This window comes from Notothenia rossii, assembly GCF_949606895.1.
Source record: "Notothenia rossii genome assembly, chromosome: 5".
NCBI classification, from domain to species: Eukaryota; Metazoa; Chordata; class Actinopteri; order Perciformes; family Nototheniidae; genus Notothenia; species Notothenia rossii.
Window position 1 is genome coordinate 11,344,359 of NC_136903.1, and position 19,892 is coordinate 11,364,250.

At 39.2% G+C, this 19,892-nt stretch overlaps 1 long non-coding RNA gene across 1 annotated transcript in view; it reads left to right on the forward strand.

The window, feature by feature from the left end:
• Window positions 1-18,109, forward strand: part of LOC307041300 — a 94,800-nt gene extending 76,691 nt beyond the window's left edge. Inside the window, exon 3 of the long non-coding RNA XR_013808718.1 lies at window positions 17,296-18,109. This is a non-coding gene — a long non-coding RNA (uncharacterized lncRNA). The remainder of the gene's footprint in view (window positions 1-17,295) is intronic.
• Window positions 18,110-19,892: the final 1,783 nt, after the last annotated feature.

A 19,892-nucleotide genomic window follows, 5' to 3' on the forward strand; every position in this document is an offset into this window, starting at 1 on the left:
TTGGCGACAGAGCCCCCACCCTCTGGAATGCTCTCCCCTCTGCTCTCAGGAATGCCGACTCTCTGGACACTTTCAAACAAAAACTCAAACACCATCTGTTCACTGCTAAAATGCAGTACCCAGCAACCTGTGTGTCTGTGTGATTATTATTATGTTTTTGTTTTGTTATTTATCTGCCATTGTAAAGCGCCATTGGGTTTCTTGAAAGGCGAATCGAAATTATTATTATTATTATTATTATTATAACCTTCCTGCTTGTTGTCAAGCTACTAGCGGTACAAATCGAAGGAGACTTTAATACGATGTGATGTTTACATGGTTGATCATTGTTGTATTTTGGAGAAGATATTGGATCCTTACAAATGTATTGATCTGAAGAACAGAGAGACATGTAGTTGATAGTGTAACCAAATCTTGAAATGAAAAGGATATCTAAAATCTATGAAGACCATTTTATCATATCTACCATGAATTCAAATAAACCCCATGCACATCTTATGAGCCAAGCTTCTATAATTGAATAAGACCTCATTTATTGAAATTAATTTGACATGGTATTGTTTTTTTTAATACAGGGTATGAACAGAGAAATTAAAGAGGAAAGAAGAAATTTGACGAATATCCTGTGAAAGAGCCATCAGCAGTGTAACCTTCACACAGCATTGTTCCCACACTTTGTACAGCCAATCTCATTTAAATAAATCATGCTTCTAATTTACTTATTAAATGACTTTGTCAATTAACCGACAGAACAACCAGAACGACATTACACTGTGTTCTCGCAGACGTCACTTGCTTTTTACACGTAACTACACAAAGGGTTCAGAGAGTCTTATTTGAACAGAACACATTCAAGGATAATGAGAAGTCTTAATTTTCTCTCTCTTACTTGCAGTGACTCTCAAGAACATGTTTTCAGCCTTTGTTATCCTACTCTTTGTTTAATTACGAGCCGCTGATTCAAATTCCACTCCCATCACAATACTGAAAAAAAATGGAATGAATGCCGGAGCTGACATTTTAATATTGATTCCTAGCTTCAGCAAGGAGATGAAGGACTGTGGCCACACGAGAGCAGGGAAACTCATCAAGGTGCTTGTGATGATAAATGAGTGACAAATATTGTGACACATATGTTAAAGGTTATGTGTGGCATTAGGCAGAGAGTGTACCTCCAACCAGGAGAGTGAGCCACGTCATTATGTCCTCTTCCAGCTCAAGGGAGGGACGAGCAGGGCACCTAAATGTCACATCTGCCCAGCCAGTGCATGCCGGCGGTTCCTCTGACAGCCAGCGAAGCCACCGGCTGCTGCTGTTCTGCCTTTTCCATAATAAAGTACCTGTCTCAGTACTGCCACACAATAGCTTCTGTCATAATGTCACACCTTCAGCCGACAATGGGCACCACTACTGCTGCCTGGATGGCCAAGTGTGTTTGGAAAGATACCAGAGTGTAGCCTGGACCTTTTCTCATCCAGGGGAGAATGAATTGTATAGAAAACTAGAAATCCATCTTTGTTCAGAGAGTGTTATGTACAGTAAGGATGCCCTGTGTATCCAACTTCATTATATCTTGGAGAGGTTTTATAAACCAGCATGAAATCGTGAGCAACTTGCACACTGCTCCCTTAACCCAAATTGAAGTCATTACGTGGCAGATTGATGGGAGATTGCTTGTGATGTTTAAAGGCTGTTGTTACATTTTAAATGCCTTTTTCACACCGTTGCATCTATATAAATGGCATCATTCACCACATTGATTCTTCTCTGAATCACAGGGAGGTGACTTGATGACCAGGAGGGGAAAAGGAGAATAAAAGTGTGGCAGTTATTGAGGGATTACGCGTCATCATTGACATTTGCAGAACATTTTTATAGAGCAGTATTCATTATCTGGTGAATTACTCCCTTTTTAGCGCCTAATCAGCCCGCCGCAGATTTGCTTCAGCTCATGTAAAATGTATTTCATGCTTCAGCTCCCCTTGAAGCATGGTATGAAAAAACATTCACACCAGGTAACATGTCACGGGTATGTAAATAAATGACACTTGGGGAGCTTGAATTTTATGTTGGAGTATCATTGAGAATATATAAGCAATTACATATATCAAATATTATACAATTTCATTATACTCTTCAAAAATCTACAAAAACACAGGAGTGAAAATCATGTCACAGGATGTCAAAACATTGCATTCCTTTAGCGTTTCTGTTTAATGTAACCCAGACAAGTTGCACTGTGGCCGACCTTTAACCGGTGAGAGAACGAAGCTATCCACCAGGCCTATTTATATGGAGAGCAGCATCCATTAATATGTTAATACCTGCCACTTCTTCCCCGCTTCACATTTAAGAGAGAATTAGCTTGACCTTTGCTGCCAACAAAGTCAAGCTGGCCTTATTCAAGAAAGTTATTTAATGTCAATTACCCTTTAGTCCAGGGGAGCTGACAGTAATGCAATATACAACAATCGATTAACACAATGTAATAGTTTGAAGCTAATGGAATAATCTAACAATTAAAAAGCTAATCTTGAAATTAAACTGGCAATTTAGTTTAGTGTTGTAGGTTAAGATAATTTGCAGGAATGTACTTTTAAATAGGCTATTTCTGGTGAGTATGGCACTTTAATGGTTATCTTTGGACCATAAATATTTAAGCTGTATAGTCCTGTAAGACCTGAAAGTTTGATATTATTTATAAATGGAATTCCGGTATTGAATCCCTTTTTAATCAAATCTGAATCCTATTGAAACCCTATTTTTAACTGGGGGTCGATATTGGCAAACATTGGTCCTAATGAACAGCAACCATACATTCCCAAGTCTTTCTATTCCTCAGAAAAAAAGCAATGTTTGGTTAAGCTTATATAGATCGTAATATTAATGAATGTCTATTAATCTCAGTGAGTTGTTGACGGCTTTTATAAAGTACAGTATTCTTAATAGGCGATGTTTATCATCTGACACGAGAGGCATCGCATCAGAGTGCTCACACTCACCAATGCTCTTAAGGTTCTCATTTTAACAACAAGATCAATATTAAATCAACAGGGGGAAGAAACAAGTATTAGTGTTTGAGAATGTCATTATCATCGCCCAAGGCAGTGTTTGGAATTAGAAGAGCACAATTGGGCTAACAATGATATTGCTCTCGTGAAACCAAATTGACTCCATTGATCCACATGTAAGACTGAACTACATTTTATGTTTTTCCCCTGTGTCTTAAGATTCATGATATCTTCGGTTATCGCGAGTATGTACGGCAAGGAACGGTCACCCTTGGACCGAGGTGAATTCTATCCTGCCTTCTTTGATCCTGTGGGACTTAAAGGTCACCTATTATGCAAAATCCACTTGTTCATAAAGTATTTTATACATAAACATGTGTCCCCTCTGCGTTAAAAGATTCTGAAAGTTTCAGGAAGAAAGACCCTCTCTCTTTTTGTCCTGGTCCATTTCTATAAAAACCTGTCTGGAAACGAGCTGATCAGATTTTGGCCACTTTATGATGTCATAACGATTTTTGGCTTGTGTAACCATTAGCCAACCACCAACCATTGTGTTCTTTTTAACCAAATATCTCTCAGAGGGGCGTGGGGAGTGGCTCCTTATTTTCATCTAAAGTAACAGACAGAGAATCAGCACTTTTGAAACAGGGCTGAAACAGAGGGGATTATGGGATGCTGCAATGCCCGATCTGTTTAGTGTTTCAGCCAAACACTTCAGAGACATGTTTGTTTATATCTGAGACTTATAATATATTGATGAAAAATAGTATCATAGGGGACCTTTAAGAGGGTAATAGGCAGACTCCCTAGTGTTTTCATTATAGAAACGTTAGCGATGGTATGAATTGGTACTACTTGAGTACTTAATGTACAGGTATATTGATGTGCTATGCATTGATAAGCTGACCAGGAATATATTTCACATTCTGTAAAATGTCATGCTGTACTTCAAGAAAAATGGTTTTGTGTTACCCTCACTTATCCGTAGCGAGTGACAAACAAGCTGTCCTGGTTGCTAGGAGAAGTTAGCCATTGTTTTGCACATTGATGGAAAAATGATGTATTTTTTTCCGTGCCTCAGTATTGCACCCTCACGTTTTTTCTTTGTGTTTCTGACACGCCAGCAGCAACTTAGAGGTCTAAAACTAGAATTCTGCTTTAGACAGAGAACTTAGCGCAGTTGTAAATAGCATATTGCAATATTAGAAGAGATATAACTTTGCACAATACCAGCAGGACTCAATTTGTGTCTACAAAGTGCTGCTAAGGTCATCAGCACCTCTCTGAAAGCTCTTTCTTATGACTGCATGGCTGAATTTACAGAGTAAAGGTGGATGTGTGTGCTGAGCCTGAAACTCCAGTTACAGCTTTGTGATTTAGACATTAGCAGCACAGAAGGGCCAGCCTTTCTGCAAAGAGTCAATGTCCGTAAATGACTCAAAGGTCAGTTTCCACAGTCTGGGTACATTCACTCCAGAGGGCGAGCTATGACTCATGCACCGGGAGTTCAATTTAGCTGACCAAATGCAGGTGGTTTTTAAACAAGGAGTTTAGAGAATGCTGTTACCATCACTTGGTTTGGAAATGTATGAACCAGAAACTTTTAATGATATCATATCCACATGCTGTCCATGCCTTTGTTCTTTAATACTCCTCTGTGAACCTACTATGAAGCGGCCGAACTATAATATACTCTGGGAACGGGCGTTTTCTGGGAACAGAAATTGTTATTGAAATACAATTTTATAAGCGAGTTAATTAGAGAGTCTGCATAATACGGGACTGAGGCGCCTTTCACACCCGCCATGGTGAGAATAAAGTGGTAGTTCAGGTCACTGAGAGTTTGCCGCTTTTGTCGAAGCTCATAGTGACTGACATTTATGTTTAGATGGACAAATAAACAAAGATAGGACTGCCGAGCAAAACTAATAGATGGTCTCATAGTTTGGTGAGGTGGTTAGCAAATGGGACTCCATCTCTTTTCACTTTTAATGATCTCCCTTGTGTGCTTTGGCAGATATGGAGTATGAACACCGTTCCAACGACTGAGGCAATTTCATTACACCACGCAGTTTTAATGTGCACACTGGTGTTAAGTTTAGACAAAACATACCCAGGGGTGTAACAAGTTTCCAGCCTTTTTAATTTAATGTACTTTGACCTAGAGGAGCATTATGTAATGAATGACCTTCATTGACTTCTATCCGCAACGGCTGGGACCTACACGGTGACATAGCATCAGAACGTATTGCTTCCCACACATCTTCCTCTCAGCTCTTTGAAGATTTTTAAAACAAAGAGGGTTAAGAACCTCACAGGAACATTTAGATCTCATTTAACGTGATGAAAAAACAATATCTTTTTTTTTTAGCTTTGTGTTAGAAGTGAGGAAGCAGTATTCATAGCTGAAATGTGCTTGTAAAAATGTGTGTACTCAAACTCAAGCAAGCTTTTGTTCCAGACAATAATGTGCTTAACAGAAAAACATTTTGTAAGCTGGAAGTGATATCACTAAACTGCCTGTATTGATTAATATATTTATCAGCGCCTGTATTTGTTATGCGTCATCTGGGGCCGATGGATTGAGTTTGCATATTTCAACTTCAACTTCAAACTTCAAACCATACCAGACCATGAATAAAAAGGGATCAATTCGAAAATATAAAATTGCAAACTTTCTGACGAATATTACAATAGTGAAATAACTTGCTATTCATTTCCCTGAATCTACAACATGTGTGGTAAACGTAGTTATAAACATATGCTGCCATAATATAATTCATTTTGTTACCACATTCAAACACGGAATTAACCCTTAAATGGTTAACTGTTTAGCCCTTAGTAAGCTGAGGGATAATACGTGGTTTTAGGGTTGCTTTTGAGAACAATAACACAATAAGGGGAGTATACTTCAGTATTACATGACGATTTAGCCTGTTTATCTGCTCTGCTAGAAGCACAACAGCAACATTTCAGATTTAATTTGCACCGCAGGAATTCCTGGTCGACAAACCAATTAGTAGGGCTGTGACTCAGAGACGTGCAGCGCTTCTGCCGCTGACAGGACACTGAAGGCCTGGAAGGATAAACTGCACTCCACAGGTTTAGCTGTCATTCACACAAACAGCCTCATTAGCTAGCGGAAAAGTGGCTATTAAAATGATTCCTGAATGATTAAATTGAAATATAAACTGTACATACTGGTTATATGCATGTTGTTCAGTCATAAATAACTCCCTATATCACTACATTCTAAAAGAGAAAAGAAAACAGATATACAGTAACATCCTCATTGGTTTTTCATTCATTTTAAAGATTTCTTTCAATAATACTAATGATTTAGGAAGTCAGCCACTCTACAAATCATTGTTTCTTAGCTTTTTATTAATAAATCAACATACAGAAATGCCACCAATTTCCCATTTTATCTCGAAGTAGGATGACAAACATGTGAAATAATTAAATAATCAATATTAGTCAAAGGAATGATTAAGTCTCTTCAACAATACCTTTTCTGCTCTGTGACGGACCTTCCTACAGAAATGCAGAAATCAGAGGCGGTTTGATCCGTCAGATTTTAATCCGTTTGAATTGCTTCTTCGATGTATTTACACTTCTTTTAGATCAGATAGCTGTAACATCCACCTCAGTGTAAATGGGTCTTTGTCAGAGCTAATTGTAAGGATACTAATTTACATTTAAAACTGCAGTCACAAAATGTAATCTTTTGCTTCACTGAGCAAAGCTTTGGCCTCAAGAGATCCTGACACTTTATATCATGCACATCGATCTCAGACTGACTGTTAAAACCGAGCCAAATCATTCCCAATTTGAATTTAAATGCAGGTTTGTTTGAGACTGAAACATATAAGCCTTTAACCTGCTCTCAGCGCTAGTGGTAGTTTCCACCGGATGCCCTTACAAATCTCGGGCTCTTCAGTTAATTTCCCAAATGGCTTTAACAGCAGACATAGCGTAACTCCCCAGCGACAGAGGCTGCCATTTTAAATGGTATTTGTTGTTCTCCTCAAGACCAATTTGAGTTGTCAGCTCAAGAGTCTCTGTTGACATCACAAAGGGGGGAGGTGATGAAGTGAGACAGAGTGCAGTGGAGTGCAAAAGAGCTTCAGAGGAGACACTGGCAAGTGTACGGTCGAAAATTCATCTCCTTAAAATGTGAAATTGCAGGAAATAACCAAAGTGGGTGTGGCCATCACCTTCTGATCACTTTTGAATACCATAAATTATGCCTGTAAAAAAAAACACGTAATGGCTGCTCTTTAGTTTCGTGATCTTGAACAATCAATATGCTTTTACTTTTAATTAAAACATGGACATAGTGGAAGTGCTTTACATAGCGCTGTATCGTCTTTTGGTTCCTTGTTTTAATTGTATGGCACTAATTTGGTACACTTTGATTTGGTTTCTGTTTTTCAGTACATCGACTCTGTACTATAGTTTATTCTAAGTCAATCCCACTCGTGTTCCTGTAAATACTGAAACACAAAATGTGTATTTATCTGCAATCTATTTAATGATTGCCTCAATAACCAAACGTTTTACTCTTGTTTCAGTAACTACATTCCCTGGTTGTTGGATGAAAATATAGAGCCTCTTTCAAATATATTTCTCATCCTTTTTTCCAGTTGAAACGTTTTGGAAACCAACTCAAACATTGTTAGTTTTTGTCTTCTCTTGACCTTAAGAAAAATATAGCCTAACAGCAGCTTTATCCTTCAAATAAGCTCAAGTTGAATAAGACGTGAGCTCAACTGATGTTGAACAGTGTTGCTTTAAGTCCTTGTGTGTGTCAGCTGCCACTCCACAGTTGCTTTTCAGTCAGATGGGACTAGTGAGTCAAATGCCTTTGATCAACAAGCAGGCTTGAAAGGAACAAGACACTGCACTTCCCCGCAGTTAATTATCCTCAACGAGCCTCCAGCACAATGACAAAGTCAATGCCAAAGCCGTCAGCTCTCTCCACGTCATGCTTATAATTACAGATAGCATACCATTACAAGGACTCGGCATTGAGACACTGCAGTGTACTTAGTGGACTGACCTTTTGGATAAGAAAGTTCCAGATGACATTTTGGTTTAAAATAGGTTCCTTTAGGAAATATCAGGACAAGAGAGCACCTTTAAAAATGGAGGAAGGTAAAGAGTAAGTCACCTGACAATAACACATATCTCATTTAAAATTAGTTTTCAGATAGGATTCAGGTGTAAAGGCCCCAAATAACCTTCAAAGTGCAATAACCTCTTCACAGTTACACCTGCTGAAAGTTCTTAGACCGAAACCATGAAATTCAATGAGCATTTGAGAGAACATCTATTACCCCGGGGCACCAGGAGACTGTTCCAATTAAGCTGCTTTGGGAGTCTATAGAAGAAAAAAATAGACGCTTCTATAAGCTGAGTACTGCTGAGAGGTTTAGAAAGTTGTTCTGAGTTCATCCTTGCAGGTACAGGGGAACTGTACAGCTCCTAAGGGTGCCCCGAACCAGGCTAAAGACTAATGGCGCATTTTCACTGCAGCGGGTAGCCCCGTTTAAGCGTCCTTAATTGTCCTCAAGCGGCCAGGCCAGTTTTTGGTGGCCTTTCCATATAGCGTAGCACCGGCTAGCGGGTACTTTTTCCCTCTTTCTCCGGACCCATCAAATCGTGGTTCTATCAGGCCAGGGCTGAACTAGTGACGTCAACACTCTCGACTGCTGATTGGTCAGAGAGAATCGTCACAAGATCGCGCGCAAGATCATCCCTAGCGTCGCATATACAGTATATCTAGAAGCAAGTTTGCAGCATTTTTATACACAGCATTTTTGTAAACGGAGGAGCTACAAAAATGGCAACGTCAAAGAAAAGCACACCGTGGTCGACCGAGGAGGTGACAACGTTCCTACATCTCATTGGGGATGATAAAATCCAGCGGGAGCTTGACGGAACAACTCAAAATGTGAAAAAAAAAAAAAGCCGATCGCCCCGCCTACACTGCGTTGCTACCCCAGGTCCTAAACTGTAATGGGAATGCGCCACGGCCTCGGACGGCCAGCGAGGCAGCCCGAGGCCTGAGCGAGGAAGCCTAGGGACGCTTAAACGGGGCTACCCCACTGCAGTGGAAATGTGCCATAAGGATGACCGCGCCTTTGAGGTGGTGGCCCTAAGGCTTTGGAACAAACTCCCCCAGAAACTAAGAGCCTCTGCCTCAATAGAGATTTTTAAGGGGCAGTTAAAGACCTCCCTTTTCCGACAGGCCTTTGGGGCGCCGGAGGAGGTGAGTTAGTAGCTGTCTTTCATTGGTGTTTTATCATATGTGTTATCCTATGTGTTACCTGCTGTTGTTTTATGCCTTTTATTCTACATGTTATAGTTGTCACTTTGTACATCCATGTTGAGAAGGGTGCTCTATAAATAAAGTTTTACTTACAATGAACAGTCATGCTTTTTTTTTTTTACAAGGTGAATCTTGAAGACTTCTTTGTCTTTATTAGGATCCCCATTAGCACTAGCATGAGCATTGGCTATTCTTCCTGGGGTCCTCACACACTCAAAACATACATAAACACAACAAAATTAAAACAAAACAGCTCATCATTTCATGCAATTTACAGTGCTGTATGAAATGAAAACTACATAATAATATATACATTACATGCATACCCACAGGCACAGTTCAATTTTACTTTATAATACTGAAATATGTTTTTAGCAACCTTTTGAAATGTATTTGAGAATGTTCCTGAATGATATGGACGGGTAAAGAGTTCCAGCGGACTCTGTACATGACTGTTTTCTCTCCCATATTTGATTTAGATGTGGGTAATACAAACCTTCCTTCTATTGTATGTCGTGTTTGATATTCATGTTGAGCATACTGTGCTATAAACCGTTGTGATAATATATGTGGTAAGTTAGGCACTGTAAGATTAACATAATATAAGTTGACCTCTGTCTGATACTTAGCCATTTCAGTGTCTCCAACATTTCAGTTACTCAATTCAAAATGCTATGGTTGCCAATAAAAACAACACTATAACTATAGAAATAATATACTGAATGTGTCTGTCTTACAAATCCATGTCTTCAGTAAAAAAAGAAAATGTTATCACCATTCTCAAATATCTTCCCAAACTGACAAACAGTGATTTTAAACAGATAAAGTCAAACACTGTTATTTTACCATCCTCCTTGAGGGAAATCAGCAAGTTCAACATGCATTTCAATCCAATTGGCGAACGATATAATCCAGGGAAAAAGATTTCCGATGGCCGAAAAATAAAGAAGGCAGCCACAGGTGTTGTAATTTTAAAAATCAATAACAGGAAAATGAGTCACGGATGAGAAATTGATTTGCCTCGTAGACTATCATTGGTTTGCTTCTCATGCATCTCTGGAAGTAATAACTTTGCAAATAAATCCCATTTTCTTGGAGGATTTCAGATGGGATGATGAGCAAGAAATAAAATGATTGGCAGCAGAGGAGAGGCCAACAGGAAAGTTCATGTTGTGTCACATCAGTGAAGTATTTGCAGCCTGTAGGCCTGTCGGCTGTGACTCAGAGGAGTGTGTTCACAGAGGAAACAGCTGCAGGGCGCCCAACATCCATTCACTGAGCACAGGAGTCGTCTAATTGGCTGTAGTTAAGGTATAAATAACTATGGCACAGGTGTTTCTGTGTGAAATGTCTCTTTCTAAATACAACAAGAGATCCTATGTGCCAATGTGGTTGTTTATCGCAAATGTTATTGATGGTTAAATGTTGGAGGGGTGCATACATATACATTGTTGTAGAGATTAATAAACTACAACTAAGCACTGGGCCTGGCTACTCTTCACTGAGACATCAAAATGCTTCACACGTTATTAAAGATGAATAATTGTTATGATTCTGATCCTGACATGAGAGCCTGGTGTAAACGGTCAGCATATTCAAAATCTTAAAGATATTCCCTGTCAGTAACATTATCTCTCTTTAATACACCCTCTAGATGAAAAACAAACTCTCCCCCCACGATGGCAGTTTGTATTTGTAACTATAACCACTTGTACACTATGAGCAACAACAATGTGTCACTTTAAAGTGCTCTCATCTGTGCTTCTGGTGACGTTTCATTAATAAGCTGCAAATTTAGTGACTGTCTGCAAGGCCAGATTAACCTGCTGGGGGCCCCGGGGCAAAAATGATGGCTGTGCCCATTAACCCTCCTATTAATGTAATAGAAGTGAAACTGGCTCCAAGTTTTTCTTTAAAGTACACACTTAGTAAGTCTACTGTTAACAACAAATATGATGGTAACTTTTGCAATAATGAGTGATGAAAAACTTTATGTTCTGCCAACGTTATTGCACTTGTGGTTTATTCTCTTTAGATATTTCCTGACTTTTCTCAAGGCTTTTAAGTGAGCGGGGCTAATTTGGAAAAAAAAAGGGTTGGCATGTTCTCCTGTGCAACAAACACGATTAAAACACATTTTAATCAGCCTCTGTAAACAGTGGAAGGTAACTGTCAATTGGATTATAAGCAGAAGGTAGAACCAGATTAACTGAACTTTAAGATGTGCTTAAATTCATATTTCAACCTACCTCATCATGTTTTCCCCTCGATGTTGCTTTTTGCATCATGTTTACTGAATGTTATAGTGAATGTTTTCAGGGCCTTTAAAGCTACATTTTGTGAGAGACCTTATAAATAATCCCTGATATGTTGGGCCCTTATTACCTACAGTATATTGATATTGCACTTTTATGCATGGTGTATTTTCAAACAAGCACCCACCAGATAAAACAGTGAACTGGGGCTTTGCTGCACTTTTTTGTGCTTTACATGAATACCTTGCCAAGAAGAGACTGCCGAACAAAGGGGCGTGAGTGTTCAAATATGTATATTGAAGGAGACAGACATTTCTAATGTTGCTTAGCGAAGTGGAGCACTCATCCAGTTCTCACTTGGCAAGTTGTGACAGTTGTTGTATTCATTGTGGTAACAAGCTGTTACAATGTCTGCTGTGTTTCCCACTCAATCCTGATGTAGACTCTGTCGTTCGCTCCATCTGAGGATCCCTCCAGCCAAAATGGTTATAACACTCAGTTATATGGCACTCACTGTTCAGGCTATCCTTCATTTGGCTGAGTCCGAGGTCCTCCAAGAGGCTCCATTAGCACCTTCCTCTTCGCTGTATTTACTTTGGTACTGACAGAGTTGGAGGATGCAATGTTCGCAGGGCTCTTGTCTTTCCATCACATGCTGTATAAATTATTCACAAGTGATCACATTCCAGTAGTATAATTATCACTGTCCGACACCGACACCTCAGCAGTTTCTTAGCAACTGCTATTGGCACAATTTCTGCTTCCACAAAAGCAGTATTTTCCATCTTGTTGAATCCAGACTCTTGTGGAATTCATGAAATACGACATCAGGATGGTCTTAAATACAAATGTGCACCCTGTACCTTGTAAGGAAAACAATTATATTGCTGTTGCAGTAACTCCTATAAATGAAATGTCATCAAAAACATGTCTGCTCTCTCTCTGCTCAACACACCTTTGGAAACGTTAGCTCTTGATGTTGCAGACATAAAAAAGAGAGGCAACCTGTGCAGCCTGGTTGGGGGGATGAAAAACCTCTGGACTGAAGTCGTCCATTATTCATCCACCCTTTAGAGCTGGCTTTAGAGATGTGTGTCAGCATGGATGGCAGCGAAGGCCCCAGGCAGCCTCGCTCTTAGTCAATGAGCTGGAGGCTCAGATGGCTGTGTGGACGGCAGCCAAAACAAACAGGAGGGAGGTTCAGAGAACAGCGCTGGGACATTGTTGAGATTCTGTTTTTAAAGGTTTCAGATCAGTAAATAGCCATTTTGAGAAGTTAGCTTGTGGGCTTGTTCTTCAAAGAAAGGTTATCTTTTTGGGGCTTTTTCCCTCAGTTACAAAATATAGCTGTTATTGGACAGGAAAGGAAGAGAGAGAGAGAGATGGAGGGGATGACATAGAGCAAAGTGTTGCAGCTCAGATTACAGCCTGCTCTACCAGGTCAGCTACGGGGGCGTTTTTGCCTTTTTGACCAGACAGTCCTAGAAATTCAAATTCAAACTGGAGAACTTACCTATAACTTACAGATCATTCTGAACTGTGTTGCTGTTAAGGTAGAAAGTTGATTTTTTTTTATCTGTAAAATTAATACTTTCAGAAGAACTCCAAAATATTTAAGTATATTGTAGTATATCCTTCAACACTACAGTTAATGTCTGGGTTTTAAAATGGATTTGAAAAATACCCTTAAGCAACATAATGTAGGGTTTGATATTTTGTGAATATAGGACCACTACAACTTGTTTAAAAACGTTGGAAACATTAAGCAAATGCAACTTTTGAACACCTAGCTAGCCAGCTTCTTTCACTAACCCACTCAGTGTCCCAGATTCCTGCCCCCACCCCCATTTTCTTAGAAACGTTCACAGTGGTCCAAAGCTCCAGTGCTAGCGATACAGCTTTGAGTCCTGGCAGTACGGTTAGCTGTGCTAGCAGCTATATAGCTAACGGAAGCTACTATTAGCAGCAGTAAGCAGTTTACATTACTTCAGCAACAAATTGTTTATCAACCGGGAAAATCTGACAAATTACCAGGAGTCTAAGCAGTGCATTTTCTCTATGAAATATGATCTTCACCTTAATCAAAGTATTGCAAGGCTTACATGGTTCTCCCAGGAAGTTGTACGACCCTTTAACAAAGTGCAAGAAGAGGCATTCATGCATGTAGTGGGTCTGACAGTCTCTCTATAAAAAGTCAGTGTACCATTACAATGGTTTAGGGTCCGTTATTTTGGGGTAACGTAGACATAATGCTGATGGATTTTAGGTAGTCAGTTCAATGACATTTGTTAGACATCAACAACATGAAGTACAATTTCCATCCCAAGGTAAAATAGTGATACAAGATGATAAACATTGAAAACAAAGAGTTGTATCAGTCTTGAGGTTTTGTTTTATCTATTTGATCCATGTGCCAAAATGCAGGCACAGATGGAAATACCTAAAGTGTTCTCCTGAGGTTGCAATCCAAAAAGGAAAGTGCTAATTTGGTTCCTCAATAGTGAAGGTGATCGCACAACACAACACACTTGGGTGATCGTCTTGGCTGCCCTACAGGGAGGCGGTGAATGGGCGTTGATGTGCCCTAAATTTAACAGTTAGCAATCTGTCTCTGGAGGAGGCCATTTATCGCACCCAATGACTTTAACATGGTTGTCGCAGCATGGCTTGTGTTTGAATGATATCCAGACTGTGAGGAAGCCACTTTCTCCATTTCCTCACAGTCTATCTATAATCAAGGGTGTTGTTGCTATTCGGAGGAGGAGTTCAAACAGAATCTGACGGCCCAATCGACACAACAGCCAATCTCCTGTTTCTGCTTCTCTTTGACGTCGGAAATGAAAGCTGAAGGTCTGCACACGGCTCTGTTTTCTTATCAGCAAACCATGAGAACTTGGCTTTCTCTGCGCCCACGCTTACTGTATATTGACATTTAAAGAAGTCCTTCACTCAGATACACACGTATGATACCATACCAAACAATTCATCTCCTTCTGGCTAAATTGCTTTTTCCCAATCTGATTTGAAGGTTGACTGACTTCCTGTTAAGCTCTTCACTTCCAGCCCTGTTTACATAGAAGATAGACAGATTCAGGCTAAATGCTGTTGAGACAGAAATCACTTGTTGTTTCACCTGCATGCTAATCCTGAGTTTGACATTAAAATTGACATTTCAATTCGATCTGTATTTGCTACAATTGCTGTTTTCAAACAACTAACATGTCCTGCATACGAATGCAGTAGTTGGCTTCACAATAAATCTCATTATACAGTTGATTAAATACTGACACATTGCAGAGGATGTGTTCTGCAGCATGGCATAGGCTTTCCGATATTCAAGGAAGTTGTGGTTTCTTCTGGTTGTAATTTATATAGTGATGGTATCTAAAGCAGGGGTGTCAAACTCAAGTTCATCGCGGGCCACATTAGCATTATGGTTGCACTCAAAGGGACGGTTTTGTATTATATTCTTTGCAAGCTCTTGCTGGGCCACATAAAATGAAGTCGCGGGCCGGATTTGGCCCCCGGGCCTTGAGTTTGAAACCCCTGATCTAAAGCATACACGCAAAATTCTAATGTTTTATTCAATTTATTATTTTTGCAGAACTCTTATTTTTGCAGAAAATTCCAACATTTGATTTGATTAGATTTATTTCGAATGTGTAAAACAATAATAAAAAAAATGTAACATTAGAATTATTTTACAATACAAAAATAAGCAGCATCAAATTGATTGATTCTAAGTTATGTATAAAGATGATCTACTTAATTACACATCCGAAAAGGGGTGGGTGAAAATGTATTTAATCCCACCCCTTCTCCCAAAAACTAAATTATTAACATTTTGAACGGCGCCCGGGGAGCAGTGTAGGGAACGGTGTCTTGCTCAGGGACACCTCGGTAGCACTTGGTCTTGCCGGGACTTGAACTGGTGACCTTCCAGTTGCCAAGCCAAGTCCCTATCGACTTTGCCACCACCGCCCTTTATTATACATTATTATTATTATAATTATTATTATTATACATCTCGATACCGGCACATTCTGACTCCTTAAGGGAGTGGGGGTTAAAAAGCAGTAGCTGATGAGGTTAGGAAGAGTACAACATCAATCACTTCTCAACAAATCTGAGGCTAAAACCTTATTGCATTTCCTAATGTCACAACCCCTTTTCTTTGACATTTCGTTTGCTGCTTTTTTTTTCAGTGCATGCTTTTTATTCTGTCCTTCACTGAGGATAAAGGAGTGGCAATGAAAAGAAAAACTCAAGGCAAGGTTGAAATAAGGACACAGTTGTACGCTACGCACCCAAATGTGTCACGTTAATACAAAGACACGCTTATTAAAAAGGAATCTAAAAATCCTAGTTTGCTCACTCTCTAAAAGAAAGGACACAGGGTTTTATTTGGTATTAGAATTGAGTTTATCCCTGGCATCGTTCCTGTCTGTTTAACGTGTTGATTTTAAAGTCGCCACATTTTAGAACGCCAATTTGTAATTGATCTAGATGGTTTGGCACGACTCAGACTGCCTCTCTCAGTAAATGGGATTCTCCTGAGAAGGTTATTCAGTGTTTAATTAAAGGCTGTGCAATCATTGTATGATTACTTTTTAAACTCAATAACAGAATGAGCTGATGGACACAACAATCAGTGAGAGAAGCTTTGCTATTGTCACTTCATTTACGAGTATCAGTTTGTTTCCAAGATGGGTAGCTACGTCTTTAAGTAGATAAACATGTTACTTGTGTGTTGGATTTTGTTCATGTTTCGACACGAAAACTGGCATTTTGTAGTTGTTATTGTTTTGTGGGTTCTATTATGTTTTGTTGTGTTGTCCCCAATGTTTTTTGTATTATCTCACCTGAAAATAATTTCTGAAAAATAAATATTGAACAAAAGAACCTGGTATTGTGTGGTACTGAAGACTCATTTTAGAGCAGATTCCCAGAAAACACATCATCGGTGACATACAGTACAAACAGAAGTTTGGCCAGATGGTGTTGTTGCTTCACAGTTTGAATCTCTTACTGTTCAACTGGTTTAGTTTGATCCATAGGCATCACTAGCAGTGTTACATAAGATTTCAGATGGTTTGCTATGCTCCACACCAGAGTTGTCAAACTCAAATACACAGTGGGCCAACATTTTAAAATGGGTACTACAGTAGTCGAGGGCCGGACTGGTTCAAAGTTTATAATAAAACGTATTGAAATGAATTTATTGCACATATTAAACCTGGAACTAACAAAGCTTAAATGATTGCCTATAAAAACCACATTAAACATTAAATAATCAGTTGCATTCATTTCTCATGGCTCTATCTTGCAGTCATTTCTTATGATTACATTTTTCCACAGGCCAACAACAGCTTAAAAAAAATATTTCCTTCAAAGTCAAAATCAAACATGCCCTGCTGTCGCAAGAAAAATACCAGCAGGCCATGAGTTTGACATGTGTGCTCCACACCTTCTAGTAGGCATTAAAGTCTCTTCTACAAGAAGGTAGAATCATTTCAATATACACTTCCTAAACATTGTTTCAGTCCAATAGTTTTTGTCTTCAATATAGATCTTTTACTGTTTTACTAAATTTAGACATTTTATAAAGACCATTTTTAAGTTTGGTTCCTAATGTTTGTCATTTTCTCTGGTTTCCTTCTTGCCTCCATGATAATGTCTTGCCCTCTGTGTTTAGTAGGTGGAATGAGAGCCTGTCTGACAGCAGATTTGTCATGGATGTTGACCATGGACCGACGCTCCATCACTCTCAGGTCTGCTGACCTCCCGTACCTGAGAGCAGACCCACATCAGTCAGAAAATAATGACCACTCTCACCGGAACAGGTTGAAGGTTAGGACAGAAATCCAATAATAAACGTTGCTTCGTCCTTGTTCCTGCATGCTGGTTCCTGCATTGACATTCCTCATATGTCCAAAGATCCACTTTCTGATGGAGCTGACTTAGTGGTGTTGACACTAAAGAGCTTTGTACAGGAAATGTCAAAACCAGCTGTTTTCATTGACTGACTTTTGGCTCCCGCGGTTCACTTGTTAACACCGACAACGATTATTTCTTTATCAAAAGATCACAACACGCTGAGTCAGTAAGAAGAATTAAATGGCAAAACTGTTGGAGACTTTCATGTGCGTTTGGTGTTTTATTTTAAATTATTGTATGCAAGTAAAATAAACTCAGAAAAGACTGAGATTTGAAATGAGCTCAAGACAAATTCTCCATGAAACACGCTTGATCTCTGCAGCGGGATGTCTTGCAGATTGCATCACTCTGACCAATGAAATATGTGACACCAGCATGTGTTCTTTGAACATATACACTAGTGTCGACGGAGATTATATCGCTGCAATGTATTTTAGGTAACTATAATGAGATAAAGATCAAATACAGTCATGGTTCGGTTTAGGTTTGCTCTTTCTATAGCCTCCACTTTCGTCCAGGAGTAAATTATTTTAAGACAAACATTTAACTAGTGATGTGATGATCCGATTCTTTTGAACGGCTCTTTGGTACGAACGAAGGGAACCGAGTCCTACTTGGTGAGAGCCATTATTTTTATCGTTGGTTCTCTGCCTGTCTTAAATCCACTCTCCTATAGCGGGAACTTGCTTTCCTGAATGCACATTAGCCGTAGATGATGGCATGACGCACGCTGCTTGAGTAGTAGTTTGGCTGGCTGAGAGATGTAGCAAGTCATACATTTTTCTGTGAGTAAAAGTAGATTTCTGGAAATACAGTCAATCACTATCCTGGTGATTATTTCACAGATAAACCGATTAACCCCAGCCCCTTCAAAAAAATGTCTCTTTTGAACGACTCTCGGAAAGGAACGGAGCCGTAAGATCCGGCTCCCTTCAAAGAGCCGTAATTCCCATCACTAACAGTGCATCGAAATAGGATGAAGATTTATAGTTATATGTGAAGGGGTTAGGGCATGGTTTGTAGCAACGTCATAACTGAAGCTTAGTCAGAACTGAAATTACTCGTCACGCTACACACAGACTATAGTATTCTACCAATAGCATGTGGAGCCTATAAGGACTGTGATTGGTCCTTTTTGTGGTGTTTTCTCCAACAAACCTCCAATGCCAGTGTTCATTTGTTGACAATAAAGAAACCTGCAGTTAACTTCTTCATTTCAGTAGCGCACATCTAGCAGAGCTGCAACTGTCAACCTGCCTCATGTGAGACGTGTTCTTTATCAAAGTAAATAACAGCACGTGAAAATGGAAATATCACAACAATAGTTAGCAGTCAGCCACGACACAAGTTGAACCTTCCCATTATCGCTCTACATCACAGAGTGAATCAAAGCGTGTAAACATTGTAGGAAACGTATTATAAAACCTGAGATGGCTTGGTGATGATACATCCAACAGGTTTGTAGTAGTCCTATAATACTGCAAAGTGCCTTGCAGAAAAAAAGTGTATGTTGAAAACAACGTTTAGATTATAGAAACAGAAGACACACGAAATCACAGTTTATGATCAAATGTGAAAGACAAACAACATTGAAGAAGGAAAATATAATAAAGCCTTTTCTCAAAATTGAAAATAATTATATATAAGATGATAAAGGCCTGAAAAAGTGACAAAAATTGCTCTCCTTTTTTCCATTTGAGGACCATGGGATGCCTGAACAAATACTCTGGCCGTATTCTGAGGGGTCATTTAGCCGCCGACAGAGGAGCATATATGATTATGTCCTTTTCAATTTGATTTGCACGGAAGGAGATGAATTGCTCTTCCGATGGCTTCCTAATTACGTTTTCTACCACAACATCAATGGGAATTTGCCTTGCTGTATTAAACATTATGCTTCAGCATGAATTATGCATACCATATAAATGTTAAAGTGGTTTAAGTGCCAGGATTAACACAAATTAAATTAAGCAGCGAAATGCTGCATGTAGGGGGAACACTTGTCTTCTTAAACTCAGACTTAAAAACCGACAACCACCTGATGCCTTCATCAATATGTAATCATGTAGTTCAGGGGTGTCAAACTCAAATACACAGTGGGCCAGAATAAAAAAATCGGTACTAGTCGAGGGCCGGACTGGTTCAACGTTTATTTCAAAAGGTATTGAAAATAACTTATTGCACATATTAAACCGGGAACTAACAAAGCTTAAATTATTGCCTATAAAAACAACATCTGCAGCTTTTCCGGAGTCATTTCTTATGATTAAGTGTTTCCACAGTCCAACAACAGCTTCAAAAAAACAATTTCCCTCAAAGAGAAAACCAAACATGCCCTGTTGTCTCAAGAAGAAA